The sequence below is a fragment of the Quercus lobata genome, chromosome 8, assembly GCF_001633185.2.
Source record: "Quercus lobata isolate SW786 chromosome 8, ValleyOak3.0 Primary Assembly, whole genome shotgun sequence".
Lineage (NCBI taxonomy): Eukaryota > Viridiplantae > Streptophyta > Magnoliopsida > Fagales > Fagaceae > Quercus > Quercus lobata.
In genome coordinates this window covers 54,694,295-54,712,989 of record NC_044911.1, presented here as the reverse complement: position 1 = coordinate 54,712,989, position 18,695 = coordinate 54,694,295, and the positions used below count along the sequence as shown (strand labels likewise).

Below are 18,695 nucleotides of genomic sequence, written 5' to 3'. Positions count from 1 at the left end.
GAGCTTGTTAAAAGTAAGCTAGTTTTTAGCTTTTTGTCTCACATTATCAAATGAGTTATAGAAAATAAAAAATTCTCAAACAGACACAACGTCAAAGCACATTTGTCTGGCAAACAAACATCATAACCTACTCAAGTTGAGAAATTACCAACCTATTGTAGCTCAAAAAACCTACATAAGCTAACATGTCTAAATCTGAGTTATTGGGACCACTCAATTAGGTCTAATAAAACAGTTAGGCTTTAATTCAATTATTCACTATTCAACAAATGATTGAAATTTATACATACGGTTAGACCTAATTTTTTATATTCATCAAAACTAAGTTTCAATATACCAAATTCAATCCAACTAACAAATTTAGACTAAAGACTCAAAAACTAAAATAATCAAACTAAAAAATTTAAGATACATATATTGATTAACTATTTAATGCTATCTTACCAACCCAATAATTCTTGCAGTGCACATGGACCAAAAACTACCACCAAATTCTCTTAAATAAAGGCATAAGAGGTTTTTTTTTTATTTTTTATTTAAGAAATAGCTTCATCTTCATCTTTTTAGGCTCAAAAGAAAAGACTAAACCGAAATAGTATATTACCGATTGATTGAGATCAGGTCCAATACCCTATGAATGGGTAAGATTGATAGTTGCAAAAGGCAACTTTCAAACTCAACCATTAATTCAAAAAATGTTAAAAGAAGTAAAAAATGAGAGTTAAAAATATGAAATTAAAGTGAAAAAAAAAAAAAAAATTGTAAGAGGAGATAGGTGAATTGCACCCAGTGCAACGTATTCTAATCCATTGCCGACCACCATTGTTGCACGAACATTGTCCTATGCCTCCCAAGTCCAATCATTCATACCATCACGCGGAAAGTCTGCAAATACGATGATTATGGTTGAGACTTTATATTGTTGTTCGACCAAAACAAATAAAAAATTGCAGATTGATGTTTGGTAGGCAAGCTCAAACTCACATTTTCACATTTTAAACAATATCACACACTTTATACACATTTTTTCACTTACACGTATTTCAAAAAACTACAAACAATATTACTCAAATTACTCTACCTGTCACGCCCCGAACCCAAATAAGAGCTAGGCACGTGACAACAGCCACACACTTATAAAATTTACGCTTTACAAGTGTGTAAGGCCCTCTTAAACAATTAAATAATTATCCTCAAGAAAATTTCATCAATAAATTTAAAAATATCCTCAATAAAGAAATTCTCAAAAGATCTCCAAATAATAATCTTCCCGCATCAAATAAAAATAAACTAAATCCTTTAAGTCTAAAGAATTACACAAATGGTAATCTTAAAACATAAAAGTTCAAATCTTATTCCATTGATTTTCTAAACTTCACTCATGCGCACATCCCAGCGGAAGCCCAAACATATGCTACTCTTCCTGATCAAAATCTGAAAGGAGAAAGAGAGGGGGCTGAGTTGACAACTCAATAAGTAACCAAAATCCGAATAAGTTCTATCCAACAATAGATATGTGAAGTAATAAGATGTAATATGAATCTTCAAAAGTTATACTATGCTACAGGTTTTCAAAAATAGCTAAAGAAGTTTCCTGATCTTAAAATAATACTTTCCAAACAGATCACATACTTTAATCTTACTATTATATCATAGATGGTTTAGACAATAGTCAATTTTCCATGTATCAAAAGCTATATTTTACAATAGGTTCCAAAAATACATAAGCAGTTTTAATGATTCAAAATAGTTAAATATTCAAACGTAATTCATATTATTAACAATCTTATGACTATGGTCACGCTATATCCCTGTGACTGGGCATCAAAGTACCAATGAACAACCCTCATTAGTTTGGGTATCAGAATACCAATGAATAACCCCCATTGATTTGGGTATCAGAATCAATTCATAGTCAATTTATCCATAATCATATATATATATGAAATCATAGTTTCTATCAAAAATATATCTTATTCAAGTACATATATATACATATATAATCATATTTTCAGTATTCAAATATATTTGTAATATTTCTATATTCTGTACTTTAAATCAATATAGTTAAAGGAACAATTAAATAAATAAATCATATATTCAATGCTCATATTTATTTGTGGAATTTCTCTATTCTTTTCTTGAAATCAGTAATACAATAGAAATAAATAGTAACAACTGTAAACAATTTTCAGTAGTTAAATTAAGCAGAGATAAAACTAATTAGATTAAGATTACTTACCTCAACTAGTTCACCACAAAAAATTTCTCTCTAACACTTTCTCTAAAATCCTTAGATTTCACCTAACAATTTACAAGTACCATCTACTCAATAATCATAAAATTCAAGAAAGGCTTATAACGGTATCAAAAAATTTCTCATAATTGTCTGCTTATCTCACACCAAAAATTTCACCTAATCATTATATTATATATATCTCTCTCTATTCTGCCACCACTTATGCCTTACAAGATAAAGCTAGTACCTAGGAGTAGCGTAGTACTATGTCACTCAAGGAATGACATGGACGTGTACTACTCTTACTTTACAGTTCCCTTCTTCTTCATTTTTTTTTCCCCCAATTATATCAATTTGGGCACAGTTCCTTAAACAACCAACTGTGCAAAAAGTTGACCTTAGACCTCACGCCTAAAATCCACAAGTTCCAACTACTTATCGCATTGGAGCATATATATATATATATATATATACATAAAAATTTTAGATGCTAAGCACAGAAAAATCTGTAGGTTGTAGCGTCCAATTTACCAAAATATAAATCTAAACTTTTCTTCGTTTGCATCGTTAAAATCCTTGAATAAATAAATAGTTTCACTATTGATTTAAAATACTCACATAAATAAAATACTCTAATTCTAAATAAAGTTTAGATTTGACAAGCAGGGATTTTTTAGGCTCTTACCTCTATTGTACAGTCAAATCTTCTCTACTTCAATATTTTGGGTAGTCTCCTCTCTCAAAACATCTGTCAGTATACGCTGACTTAAAATTAGACTATATAAACTAGGGTTTCAACCTTATTTTCTAAAAACCCCTTAGCAATATTAATTATAAAAGTTGACCCCATAAACAAATTTACTTAAATACCCCTCCTTTTATTTATTTATTTTTTCCAGGTATTACACTACCAAACACCCCTAAATTTTTTTATAAATATATATATATGCTATACTAAATATGTTAAAATAAATGCCAAAGTGGAATCATAATGTGGAGTAACACAAGAATACAAGGGTTACGTAATTCAATCTAACGAGATATATTCAATAAATAAACCCTTAAGAGCTATATCTAAAGTACAAATCTAAAGCTTAAACTTTAAACTAACTATAGTTAATAGATTTGTAACAAAAAGAAAAAATTTGACTTGTACACAAAGTGAAACTGGGTTTGAGCATATATTATTGAATAATTAATATATCTCTAACAATATAACACTTAAATCTAATAGATTTTTACTAGATCTCATCTTGGCCCATTTGGTGTCCAACATGAAACTTGGCTTGGTCCTATCCTATCTATCATCTATTATTAAAGAGTAATGCTATGTATACAAACTATTTTACAACATTTTTACAAACTGCTGATGTGACTTTAGTATTTTTCAAATAGTTATTACAAGTAAAAATGTGATGTTAGTGATGGGCTCATATTAGAACTAGTAAAAATTTGTCATATCAGTAGTTTGTAAAAATGTTGTAAAATAGTTTGTGTCTGTAGCATTACTCATTATATGATTAAATATTTCGTGAAAAATTTATATAACTTTTTTTTCCTAAGAAATTTATATAACTTATAACTTTACTATCCATATCAAACCATTAACAAGACCCCACGAATATTTAGCATTTTTTTTACCCCCATATTTTCTCAAAAATATATATACGTGGTTGGATTCAAGTTAAACCTGGTATAATCCTAAATTATGTTACATCACTCTATATTTATTTATTGGATGCAAATTTTAACAAATCTACCGTTGAATTATATTCTCTTTTTATAGTCTACATGCTTGCAAAATTTTAAGATGGTTTAAGATCAATAACTATGTCATCAGGCATGTGTTTAAATCTTAAGATTTTGCATTTAAAATTTTGCATAAAATATGGACTTCTAGATCAAATGGTAAGTGGCATTTAATTGACACAAAACTTGATAAAAAATTATTAGATAATATAACATTACTTATATGGCGTTTGATACGGGATAATGTTTTAGGATTCTCAGGAATATTTAAAGATTCTAGTGTTTGGTTGCAAATCACGTTAGGGAATCAGATACTAGGAGAATCTGGATTCCCCCTTTAAACCCCTCTCAATAGGAGGAATGTGGGTTCCCTTTAAAACATGTGGGTATCCAGATTTCCAAGTTTAAAGGAAATTGTATTTTTTATAAATTGACAATTTTAACCCTTTTTCCTTATCATTTAAGTAATTAAGATAAAATATAAAACAAATTATTAATATATTTTTCTTTGTCTTTATCTTTTCCACCAAAATAACATAAATGACTCTGTTGATATATTTTTTAACAAAGTTCTATTTAGGTTTCACATGTAGACAAAAAAAAAGTTTGAAGAGGACCCTCTATTATTACTAGGTATTCACTTTTTCTGTTGTGTGTATGTTGCTCTACAAATTATTAATAGTTTATATTTTGTTTTTTATTATTTATTTAGAGGAATTTTTTTTTTAGAGGACTTGGTAATTCACATTCAAATCTAAGGATAGAATGGGAAAAAAATAATTCATTTAACATTCTTAAGAATAAACCAAACATTATCATCTTACATTCCTAGGAATCTTAAGAGATTCCCAATAAAACCAAATATAGGAATAACTACATTCTTAAGCATCTAATTTGTAAAGCATCACGTTTTTAGAAATCTAGATGTCAAAAATAATATGAATTCTACCGTACCAAACGTCACATTAGAGTTAAAACAAGGGAGAAGTCTTGTGCCACAAAAATAGCTACAACTAGCCCATGTAGTGAGTTGTGGTTAGTGGAGGGATTTCCCACCACAATTCTAGAAGGAGTTATGGTGGGACACCCCTCTACCAACCACTACTCACCGCATGTATAAGTTGTGAATTTTTTTATAAATTTTTTTGTGGCACTAAGACTATAAAACAAAAGACAAGATGCCAAAATGGATGATATACATGGGCCCATATGCCCGATATGCCGTCCACGTCATGGCTAGTCTTTTGGGCAATGAATCAAGAGTGAGATAATGTGCTGACATGACATATTGTGGTTTGTCTGTGTGGTAGGGGTGGCAAATGGGCGGATTGGGTCATAAATGGGTTGGGTCATAGATGGGTTGGGTGTATAATTACCTACTTATCCATTTATGACCCGTTTATATATAAATTAATTATCCATTACCAACCCAACCCATTTAATTAGTAACCCACCCATTTAACCCAATATGACCCAAATACCTCTAAAACTACTTGAATACTCTCTTGACCTCCAAAATACCCATAAATACCTAAAATGATGCAAATATCCCTAATCTTCCAAAATTACCAATATACTCTTGGACATCCAAAATTATCCCAAAAATCTCTAAAATTATCCCAAAATACCCATGAAACCTCTAAAATGACCAAAATACCCCTGATATCTCTAAAATCACCAAATATGCTTTAAAACCACTAAAATGACCAAAATACCCCCTAAAACCCAAAAAATGACCAAAATACCCCAAAAACTCAAAAAATGACCAAAATACCCTCGAAACCTAAAAATTACCAAAATACCCCCCAAAACCTAAAAAATGACCAAAATACCTCCAAAACCAAAAAATGACCAAAATACCCCAAAAACCCAAAAAATGACCAAAATACCCTCAAAACCCAAAAAAATGACCAAAATACCATCAAACCTAAAAATGACCAAAATACCTCCGAAACCCAAAAAATGACCAAAGTACCCCCCCCAAAACCCAAAAAATGACCAAAATACCCCTGAAACCCAAAAAATTACCAAAATACCCCCGAAACCTAAAAATGACCAAAATACTTCCAAAACCCAAAAAATGACCAAAATACCCCCGAGACCCAAAAAATGGCCAAAATACCCCGAAACCTAAAAAATTACCAAAATACCCCCGAAACCCAAAAACTGACCAAAATACCCCTAAAACCTAAAAATTACCAAAATACCCTCAAAACCCAAAAAATTACCAAAATACCCCCAAAACCTAAAAATGACCAAAATACCCCCAAAACCTCAAAAAAATACCAAAATACCCCCGAAACTCAAAAAATACCAAATACCCTTGAAACCCGAAAAATGACCAAAATACCCTCGAAACCTAAAAATGACCAAAATACCACCGAAACCTAAAAAATTACCGAAATACCCCAAAACCTAAAAATTACAAAAATACTTCTGAACCCTAGAAATTTACCGAAATAACCCTAAAACTAAAAGATGACAGAAATGCCCTCGTAACCTAAAGAATGGCTAAAATACCCTTAGAATCTAAAAGATGATCAAAATAACCCCGAAACCTAAAAAATTACCGAAATTCCCTCGAAACCTATAAAATGAATGAAAGACTCTTAGAACCTTTAATTTGTCAAAAATATCCTTGAAACATCCAAAATACCCTGAAACCTTTATTTCGGTAATTTTAGATGTTTCAGGTGTATTTTGGTCATCTTACATGTTTAGGGGCATTTTGGTCATAATTTGGGTTTCAAGGGTTTTTATCGATCATTTTTTAGGTTTTGGGGTTATTTTGGTCATTTTTTTAGGTTTTTGGGGGGTATTTCGATTATTTTTTAGGTTTCAAGGTATTTTGGTAATTTTTTAAGGTTTCTGGGGTATTTCAGTTATTTTTTAGGTTTTAGAGGTATTTTGGTCATTTTTTAGGTTTATGGAGTATTTTGGTAATTTTTTAGGTTTAAGGAGTATTTTGGTAATTTTTTAGGTTTAGGGTGTATTTTGGTAATTGTTAGGTTTTGGGGGTATTTTGGTCATTTTTTTAGGTTTTTGGGGTATTTTGGTCATTGTAATAGGTTTTGGGGTTATTTTAGTCATTTTTTAGGTCTTGGGGTATTTTAATCATTTTACAGGTTTCAGAGGTATTTTGGTCATTTTTTAGGTTTCGGGGGTATTTTTGGTAATTTTAAGGTTTCAAAGGTATTGCGGTCATTTTTAAGGTTTAGGGGGTATTTTGGTCATTTTTTAGGTTTATGAAGCATTTTGGTCATTTTTTGGGTTTTTAGGGTATTTTGGTAATTTTTGGGTTTTGGGGATATTTTGGACATTTTAGAGGTTTTGGGGGGGGGGGTATTTTGCTCATTTTAGAGGTTTTGGAGGTATTTTTCTCATTTTGTGGGTTTTGGGGGTATTTTGGTCATTTTTTGGGTTTTGAGGGTATTTTGGTCAGTTTTTGGGTTTTGGGGATATTTTGGACATTTGAGAGGTTTTGGGGGGTATTTTGCTCATTTTAGAGATTTTGGAGGTATTTTGGTCATTTGTGGGTTTTGGGGGTATTTTGGTCATTTTTTGGGTTTTGGGGGAATTTTGGTCATTTTTTGGGTTTCGAGGGTATTTTTGTCATTTTTTGGGTTTTAGAGGTATTTTGGTCATTTTTAGGTTTTAGGGGTATTTTGGTCATTTTTTGGGTTTCAGAGGTATTTTGGTCATTTTTTGGATTTTGGGAGTATTTTGGTCATTTTTTTGGGTTTTAGGGGTATTTTGGTTATTTTTTGGGTTTTGGAGGTATTTTGGTCATTTTTAGGTTTCGGGGGTATTTTGGTCAGTTTCTGGGTTTTGGTGGTATTTTAGTAATTTTTAGGTTTTAGGGGTATTTTGGTCATTTTTTGGGTTTCAGAGGTATTTTGGTCATTTTTTGGATTTTGGAGGTTTTTTGGTCATTTTGTGGGTTTTGGGGGTATTTTGGTCATTTTTTGGGTTTTGGAGGAATTTTGGTCATTGGGTTTTGGAGGTATTTTGGTCATTTTTTGGGTTTTGGGAGTATTTTGGTCATTTTTTGGGTTTTGGGAGTATTTTGGTCATTTTTTTGGGTTTTAGGGGTATTTTGGTTATTTTTTAGGTTTTGGAGGTATTTTGGTCATTTTTAGGTTTCGGGGGTATTTTGGTCAGTTTTTGGGTTTTGGTGGTATTTTAGTATTTTTTAGGTTTTAGGGGTATTTTGGTCATTTTTTGGGTTTCAGAGGTATTTTGGTCATTTTTTGGATTTTGGGGGTATTTTGGTAATTTTTAGGTTTCGGGGGGTATTTTGGTCATTTGTTGGGTTTTGGGGATATTTTGGTCATTTTTTGGGTTTTGAGGGTATTTTTGTCATTTTTTGGGTTTTGGAGGTATTTTGGTCATTTTTAGGTTTTAGGGGTATTTTGGTCATTTTTTGGGTTTTGGGAGTATTTTGATCATTTTTTTGGGTTTCAGGGGTATTTTGGTTATTTTTTAGGTTTCGGGGGTATTTTGGTCATTTTTAGGTTTCGGGGGTATTTTGGTCAGTTTTTGGGTTTTGGTGGTATTTTAGTAATTTTTAGGTTTTAGGGATATTTTGGTCATTTTTTGGGTTTCAGAGATATTTTGGTCATTTTTTAGATTTTGGGGGTATTTTGGTAATTTTTAGGTTTCGGGGGGTATTTTGGTCATTTCTTGGGTTTTGGGGGTATTTTGGTCATTTTTTGGGTTTCAAGGGTATTTTGGTCATTTTTTTTGGTTTCGGGGGTATTTTGGTTATTTTTTGGGTTTTGGTAGTATTTTGGTCATTTTTTAACTTTCAGGGGTATCTTAGTCATTTTCTAGAAATTTAGATTTTATGTTGTTTATTTAAATTTTAGATGGGTTTAGTGGGTATTAGTGGGATTATCCATTTAAACCCATCTAATTAAATAACCAAATAGGTCTTTATCCATTTAACCCAAATATTCAAATGGGTTGGGTTAAGACTTATCCAAATAAGGTGGGTAATGGGTGGGTTCATGGATATGGATAAAAATTGCCACCCCTACTGTGTGGCATAAGGCATGTTATGTTTTGCCGGCGCACCCACCTCATTGCCAACAAAGCTAGTTTTAACGCGTTGTTGACCAAACCCATCTTGACACATTTGCACTTCTTTGCTTTTGTAGCTCCATCTAGTCGGTCGTTGTTTACAAAGATCAATATCTCACCTAACATATCTTTACCTTTTTATTTTATTTTTTTATTTAATCATTTGGTGTTATTATTTTCATTTTACACACATCAAATATGTTATCTTAACTTATAATACTGTTTTTCACCTAAATCTTTGGCTTGTTTTCATTTTGATTTTTTACTTTAAAGATTCAAGTTCAATTCCACATTTATAATGTGACAAGATAAATGAAAGCTGAAACTTAGGAAATATTTGTAAACAAAAATGTGAAGAGATATTACTTACTTGTAGTAGTCCTATAGTTTAATTGACAATATTTCTATATACAAAGTTCTTGTGGATCTAAAAGAAAAAATAGTTCAAATTGTGGGGTTAGCATAAAAAAATTTATAAACAATGAGTAATTGGATCTTATTTCCTTAGATTTTCATGTTACGTTAACATAATATAAAAGGAATATACCAATTACCTCTCCACAAGTTTAGGACATTACTATGTTTTCAATGTCACAAGTATTTATATTCTCGTTGTATATATCTTATATTTTGTGAAAAAAAAAAAAAATTCTAATATGTTCTGTACGGTTGGAACAATTCAGAAATGTTTAATTAAATAGTTTTTAAATTATCTGATGGTTGCTTTGCGGCATTGATATATATTATATACATTTGATCAAGTCAAGAATTGAACCAATATTAACTAATTTAATAAATACCCCTCATTGTTTACGTTTTAGTTTTTAATCAATGCTTAATATTTCCGCCAGTTATTTTTGTGGTGAATTAAATTTAAACAATAATGAGTCATAGGTCATGAACATTAAAGTCTCATTATTTTCTATGGACCCAACTAAATATTACATATTCAGCGAAAAAAAAAATAAAAATAAAAACTAAAGGCCTGTTTGATACGTATGTTTAAACAACAGTTTTTAATTTTTTTAGAAATATGTATGTGTAAAAAAATGTGTAGAAATATGTGTAATGTTGTTTAAAAACTAAAAACATATGTTTAAGTTTATGGACCAAACGGGCTTAAATATTGCATGGAACATGACCGTTAACTTTTTAAATGTAAATTTCACCATCATTATATTATATTATAGACCATACAATAATAATATGGTCCAGTTGGCAATTAGCTATTGGTTAGTATGGTCTGGCTTAAATTCAAGTCGAGTGTAGCCAAGTCTTTCGAGGTTGGTACCTGGAAAGATCCTGGCCGTCCAATTGACAATTCTGCGTGGGAAGAAAAGGCAACTACTCTAATTATAACACACAAAAGCTGCCTGGTCCACAACATTGGCTTTCCTCGTATGGTCCAATATACCCTTCTTTTTTCTTCTTCTCTTTCCTTTTGTTTTGCTTAAATCCTTAAACCTTTATATTTTTCTGTTGGTTAAGGGAAATAAGATAGGCACAACTTTTGTTACAACTTTATACATGTGATTGTAAATAGTAAAAAAAAATAGTAGGATCTTGTGTAAAAATAATAGTTCATTAATTACAATTGTACATGTCATTAAGTTGTGACAAAATGTGTGATTATATAAAAACTATTTTACTATTTATTTTTTTAGCTTACTTCCAGTACTTTTTTAACTGAAATTTCCTTTTATTTTAATGAAAAACTGCCATATCACACACTAACTAAATAAAATGCGGAAATTAAAACCCACCACCACTTGTTATTGTGTATTTAAAACAAAAAGATGCATCTAGTTAAAAAAGTATTGGAGGTAAGCCAAACTCGTTTTTTTTAAAGGTTTTCAACCCATGACATTTACTCCTAATAATAGTTCTTTATCATCAGGTCAAGACACCCATCAGTTTTTGGTGTAAGCGAGAATTGAGCCTCAAATCTCTTATTTAACTATCAGATATTTTACTAGTTGAGCTAACTGGAATCCATATTTTACTATATTATTGGCAGAGCTATATTTGTAAAATCTCCCAAAAATATAGTTGAAAATTCTTTTGAACACGATTCAAAAGAGTTACAAACCTAGATTAAGAAGCTAAGTGCACATGTGTGTGTGTATAAAAGGAACTCGATCTCATGTTTTTACCAAATTAATCTATTCCCTACTCATGAAACATCACAAAAATTCTATAGACCAATAATGTAGTGAATTGAACTTTAGAGCCTTCAAATTTACGTCCCACTTCAAACCAAAAAACCTATTACTCGAATCCCCTCTGGGATAAATACAAATTAATACTCCCATTGGCTTTACAAATTGTTTTTACATCTTGGGAAACTTTAGAATTATTATTATTATTATTATATACTTTTTATAAAAATTCAAATAACTACTTTCCATTGAAATAAAACAAAGAAAAATCAATTCTAGAAGGTTCTAGTTCTGACTCATGAGTTATGACCTTGAAGAAAAGAAACCCTTGTATACTTTAGGAAGTTTTAATACATGTCAAAGATATCAAAAGGTAAAAATAGGGAAAAAAAAAATTAAAGGTTCTAGACATGATGTCCACATTATTGTTTCCAAAACTATGTTTTTTTCCGAAAGTAAAAGACAAACAAACCAACAAAAACATCCACATGTGAAAAATGAAATTAAAGAAAAAAACAAAACAAAACAACAACAACATATATGCAGAGGACAATATTGTCAAAAAATAATAAATAAATAAAAAATATATTGGTACCATCTCCCTCCATTCCAACTTCCTCACCAAACTGGTCAACAGGAAATCAAAAAGACTTAAGTAACCAATTTCCCAACTTGTGTTTCTAAAAATTTCTAATAATCCCATAATTAATTATATAAAACTTTCCTAAGGCTATGATTACATGTTAAAAATACTTCCATTTATTTATATATTACTATTAAAAAAATTAATAAATCTTTGTTCCATTCTTTCTTAAACCTCAAGTCTTTACAACCTTAAGACCTATCTTTCTTTCAGTTTCAGACTTCTCAGACATCCTCTGCAAAAATTCATGTGTTTTTTATCTTTCCAATTATACCCTTCAATTCCTTAACATATTTCCCAAACAATCCAATTCTCAAGCTCAAAACTTTTTTTTTTAAATAATAATTTTTTGTTTTCTTCTTATTGAATCGGGGCGACCCAGATGGGTCCGATGGAGGATTCTCAGGAGGGCGAGTTGCTTCTGAGTCGGCTCAGTGAGTCGACGAAGGCGATCTCTGAGTTATCGGATTGCCGAAACGTCTGCAAGAAGATGTATGGGAACTTGGTTCGGAGAGCGAAGCTGCTGAGTCCTTTGTTTGAGGAATTGAGGGACAGCGAGGAAGGGCTTGACGATGACGTTGTTAAGGCTTTTGAATCGCTCAGACTCGGTTTGGATTCTGCTACCCAACTTCTCAACTCGGTCAACGGTGGCAGCAAGCTCTATCTGGTACTTTTTCTTTGCCTTCTTTTTTTTTTTTTAAATGAATCGATTTCTGTTTGATTGCTGAGAATGAGAAAAAGAGGAGGGAAAGTGGGATTTCTTTGTTGGGGCTAAAATGGTGAAGAATTTGACCTTTTTTTAAAAAGAAATCATTATTCTATTTTATATTTGGTTTTTAACTCAAAAGTCAAAACACACACACAAGGAATTGTTGAACAGAAATAAAAGTTGGGTATATGTTATAGTTTGTGGTTTATGAGGATTGAATCGCATAAATAAAAGTTGGATATTTATGTCTATATTCTTGTTCAAAGTGTGATTTTGATATATGGGAGATCAGAGAGTTAAAAATTAAGAATCCAAGTGTGCCCATTGAATTTAGGAAGAGATTAAAACTACGACCTGAGTTTCTTATGAACCAATTTAGAATAATCTCGACCCATTTAATAGATATGTGACTTGTATAAATGATTTAATGAGTTTAATACACATGGATGGTCTTATGAACCACCATGTAATTGGTTGGAGGAAGACCTTGTTTTTAATAAAAACTGATATGGTTATAGATTTTGGAGTTCCTTTTCTGTTTAATGTACATGAATGTTGTCTTATCAAGTCGGATTTGCATATGTATGTTAAGAAATGAATTCCACAAAGCTTGGTTTTTTTTTTTTTGGCGGGGGTTGGGGGGTGGGGGTTGGTGTGGAGGGGGCGGGGTGCTTTGAGAAATGAGAATTGAATTCTTCTTTCCTTAGATGAATGAGTTCTGCATTTCACTGAAAAAGGTATGAGATGGTGATTACAGTTGCTTCTGTACTTAAACCGTGATTTGCTTAGCTAGAACTAGATATGGGCATTTTTGTTTTTGTTTTTTTTTTTTTTCAGGTTGTCTGGTACAAACTAAGGTAACCATCAATGCTACAAACTGTTAAATACATTTTCCACCCAGGCGTATGATACTTACTTTTACTGTGTGTAATTTGGCTTAATTTCTATTCTTGTTTCTCAACAAGTTGATTTTAAATCATTAGTTTTGAGGTATGAAATGTCCTACTTGTCACAGGCTCTTCAAAGGGAAAAGATTGCTCAAAAGTTCCACCTGGTGACAGAACAAATTGGAGCAGCATTGAGTAAGATTCACTATGATAAACTTAATTTATCTGAGGAGGTTCGCGAACAGGTACTTTTACAACCCAACTTATTTTGAAGAGAATTAACAGCATATAATTTTTACAAGCAACAGCATATAATTCAGCAGTAGTCTTTACCCTTTTAATTTCAATTTTAAAGAGTAAATAGTCCTAAATATTGTCTAAAATACTGTTCATAAATGAATTTTAACGTAAGTAACATTTAGTTGATTTGAAAGTTTTAACAATTGGTGGGACATTTTTCTATTTCTTTCAGATTGAACTAGTACATGCTCAATTCCAAAGAGCCAAGGGAAGAATTGACACACTTGATTTACAACTAGACATTGATTTAGCCACAGCACAGAAAGAAAAAGAACCTGACCCAGCAGTACTTAAAAGACTTTCTGAAAAGCTGCATCTCAAGACTGTCAATGATATAAAGAAAGAGTCACTTGCGTTCCATGAAATGGTTATCTCAAGCAATGGAGATCCAGGGGACTGCTTTGAAAAAATGTCATCCCTCTTTAAGAAGATTAAGGACTGGGTTCAGACTGAAAATCCTCAAGTGGAGACCTCTGAGGGTGAAAAGGGCTTGATTAAGCACAGATCTCCTGTTATCCCAGATGATTTCAGATGTCCAATATCTCTTGAATTGATGAAAGATCCTGTGATTGTCTCTACTGGACAGGTATAAACTGGCAGCTGCCTTCACAGTTTTAAGTTTACAACAGTTTATTTGTATCAGACTATCGGTAGTCATCACTAAAGAAATATTTACCTTTTTTTTGACAGACTTATGAAAGGTCTTGCATTCAAAATGGCTTGATGCAGGACATAAAACCTGTTCTAAGACACAGCAGACACTGTTGCACACAGCCCTAACTCCTAACTATGTTTTGAAGAGTCTGATTGCTTTATGGTGTGAAAGCAATGGTGTCGAGCTTCCAAAAAAGCAAGCGAATTGTAGAAGCAAGAAATCAGGAGGAGACTGTGATCGTGCTGCTATTGATGCCTTATTGGAAAAACTAGCAAATGGGAATATAGAACAGCAAAAAGCAGCTGCTGGTGAGCTCAGGTTGCTTGCTAAGAGGAATGCAGATAATAGAGTATGCATTGCTGAGGCAGGAGCCATACCACTTCTTGTAGAACTATTGTCTTCTCCAGATCCCCGGACACAGGAACATGCTGTTACAGCACTCCTCAACCTTTCCATCAATGAGAGTAACAAGGGAACTATAGTGAATGCAGGAGCAGTACCTGATATAGTAGATGTATTGAAAAATGGCAGCATGGAAGCTAGAGAAAATGCTGCTGCCACTCTTTTCAGCTTATCTGTAATAGATGAGAACAAGGAGGCAATAGGAGCAGCCGGGGCTATCCCAGCTCTTATAACATTGCTTTGTGAGGGGACTCCAAGGGGGAAAAAGGATGCTGCCACGGCTATTTTCAGTCTTTCGATCTATTAGGGAAACAAGGCAAGGGCTGTAAAGGCTGGTATCGTGACCCCATTGATGAGATTGTTGAAGGATGCTGGAGGTGGGATGGTGGATGAAGCACTTGCAATTCTGGCCATTCTTGCCAGCCATCTGGAAGGGAAGACCGCAATTGGTCAAGCAGAGCCAATTCCAGTAGTAGTGGAGGTTATAAGAACTGGTTCCCCACGCAACCGGGAGAATTCTGCAGCAGTATTGTGGTCATTATGCACAGGTGATTTTGAACAGTTGAAACTATCAAAGGAGCTTGGTGCAGAGGAGGCATTGAAGGAATTGTCAGAGAATGGCACGGACAGAGCGAAGAGAAAAGCTGGAAATATTTCAGAGCTCCTCAACCAAATTGAAGTGGGTGCTACTGTTAATACATAAAATTCTAGCTGTATTTTAGGAGTTTGTTGGAGCCATCTTTTGCATGAAGAAAGTTTAATTCCTAGATATGTTTCAGAAAGCTGTGCAGGAAATCTAGTTATATAAGAATTTATGCGTGAAGAAAGCTCAATTTAGCGTTTCAGTTGGTGTTTATCTACAAAGAAATATGCTTAAGGATGGCATGTATCGGTTATATGGGAATGAAAAGCAGGAAAGATTGTCGACTGGAACACTTATAAATCTGACCAGCATGTTCAAGACCCAGCCTTTTGCAACAAAGGGCAGCATGGCATGAAAGTTTTCACAGAACTTTCATAGCATGCGGGTGGTCAAGTGTACATTTTTAACTCTACCTATATGCTTCATCAATTTTCTGTTGTTGTATATGGTGTTGTAGAAAGAGTTACGTCTCATATTCGTTTATTCATAATGACCAAATAAAATGTTACTTTATGGTAGCAGTGTCTGTGTTTATTACGGTGAGAAAATACTAGAAAAGCTAAATTTTCTGTTGCAACTTGCAAGTTTTACTTTGTTGTGGGTTATGGTGACGCCAGAACACTAAATTCTTTTTTCCATCTCTTTTTTTGGGGGGGTACATCATTAGTACTGCTATAATATCTCTAAAATTTCAATACTCAAAAATCCAAGAAAATTATTTTGAACATGTTACAAACCTAGACCAAGAAGCTGACTACAAATACCAAATAATTTTTCCATTGCCTTCACACTAGAGTGAGTTTCAAATTTGGTTTTTATTTTCAAGAATTTTTTTATTTTTTTATTTTTTATAATCACTTAGACTCCATCTGGTATTGATGTTATTGTTTATTTATTTAAAATGAATTTCAATCAAATTTGTAAACTGGATACATCAAGAGAAATTGCACTAGAAATGGAACTAGGACAATCTTCAATCCAAGCTACATAATTTAAAACATTCTTAAGAGTGTTTTTGCAGGTAAGTGACAGGCATGTTATCATTCCTTTTGAGACCTGTTTTACAAACCTCCTACACCAACCTCCCTTTGTTGCTTGAAAATAACTTCGTCCACTTCCATCTTATATAACTTCCATCAGGTGGTTTGCATTTTGTATCCTCCCCAGTGCAAGTTGGTTGCGTGATGGCCTGGTCATAGTGAAACCCTGCAAGGATGTTCGAAGCTCTCTTCACCACTTCTAAGTTTGACAGCTTCTTGCGCTCATGTCTAACTTCATTCCATCTAGTAGTTTAATGGAATTCATTTTCACTGGATTTAACTCAACAGGTAAAAGTCTTTCACCTATACCAAATATATATATATATATATATATAGCATCCTCCAAAGCCTCTGTTGCAAAAGATGATAATCCCTATTATCCCTATGATCAGACTTTGGTTGAGCATGACTCAATTACTACTCCAGACTTAGCTGAAGACTAATTTCTTGCTTCAGCTCTATAATTACAAAAGATGATACTATCAGTACATACTAACAAAATTGCTGAAGTCACTACTTACATCACTATTGTCTGCATATACCAACAAAATTGTTGAAACTATTGCTTACATCACTATTGTCAGCACATACTAACAAAGCTGTTGAAAACCTGCTGAATAGTAAAATAATCAAATTTACTATTCACTATTCAAATAATGCTTAATTTTGCCTACAAAAAGGCTGCTTCTCTTCAATTGTAATCGGAACTTAATTTTTAGCTTTCATACAAATATCTAATCTTGTAAGCTTTCTTTCCTACTTGGAAAAACCTGTTTCTACCTCTATTTCCTGTAGGCTATAAGTATTTGTTTTGACAATATTTTTTTTAAGGAGAAATTTTTTGACAATTTTTTTTATTTTTTTATTTTGTTTATGCTTAAGTATTGACTTATTTACTTTATTTTTTTTAATATTACTTTAATATTTACTTGACTTGACTTTATTATTTACTTTACTTATATATAATATATTTACTTAGTTTTCTTCATTAATATATATATACACACACACATTAATTTCTTGCCTTGATCATAATCATAAAAAACAATTATAAAGAAAATGGGACATCATAGATTCAAATTGAGCAATTCTTGGACCACAACTTTTCTCACAATTTTTGCCACAACTTGCTCACATGGCAAGTTGTAAGCGGTAAAGTAAAAGTGATGGATCCATAACTCCAGACTTATCAAATGAGTAAGTTGTGGCAAAAGTTGTGGTCCTAACATTTTTTACTCAAATTTTATTATATGAATATAAAAAAAGAAGAAGAATTCCTCTATTAAAAAAAAAACACAAATAATAAGAATCTACCTCATAGAAACCTCATCATATTTGTTTTAGCAAGACATCTTCAAGCCGAAAACATTTATGTTAAAATAATCCTTTATGTAATTTTGATGTGCTGACTGGGGCAATCTCTTTGATTAGCCTTAATTGAATATATATATATATATATATATATATTGACAATAAATAGTTTTGGTAAGTTTATAAAATGGTAACAAAAATTAATTTTAGCACTCTACACCAATTGCACGTTTAGGGATGTAAACAATCCGGTTCAGTCGATCTTTTGCAATTTTTAGGACCGGACTGGTATATTACAACCCTTGACTAAACCTAACCTATAGGCCACTGGTCCCAACCGGTTTGGGTCTAATAGGTCCTAGTCAGTTTGGTCCAAATTTGGGTCTTGGGCTTGCACTGATGATGGGCTATTGGCAAATAATTTTGGGTTTTTTTTTTTCTAATTGATTCAAAAATGCTACGTTCAACCTTTAGGCTGTTCTACCATTGCATTCTCTAATTTTCGGCAACTTTACTTTACTCCCCCTTAATCCAAACTAACTATTACGGACAACATTATTTCATTAATTAGACCATTCATAGCAAAAAAATAAAGTCCAAAAAACAGCCCAAGCAATATATGCAATTGCCTTGATCAGCCAGCACACAAATGCATTCTCTCTCTATCGGATTTGTGTGAACAAGGGTTTATCTTCTAACGGGTTTGAATTGGGGAAAGACCCAAATTAAACAGATTTCTCCGTCAGATCCAAGCATGTGTGTGATTTTTTTATAATAAAAAATTGTCATGTCATGTCCTCACTCTATTAGACACATAGACAAGAAAACTAACATAAGTAGTAAGAGGGACTATTATTGCTTATTTGTTAAAATTTA

General features: G+C 32.3%; 1 pseudogene across 1 annotated transcript; it reads left to right on the top strand.

Annotated features, from left to right (window-relative positions):
• The first annotated feature begins 12,008 nt into the window (after window positions 1-12,008).
• On the top strand, window positions 12,009-16,045 carry LOC115957345 (annotated as a pseudogene). The gene is made up of 4 exons (XR_004084345.1): window positions 12,009-12,539; window positions 13,597-13,713; window positions 13,941-14,354; window positions 14,459-16,045. The product of XR_004084345.1 is annotated as a U-box domain-containing protein 14-like (transcript).
• The last annotated feature ends 2,650 nt before the right edge of the window (window positions 16,046-18,695 follow it).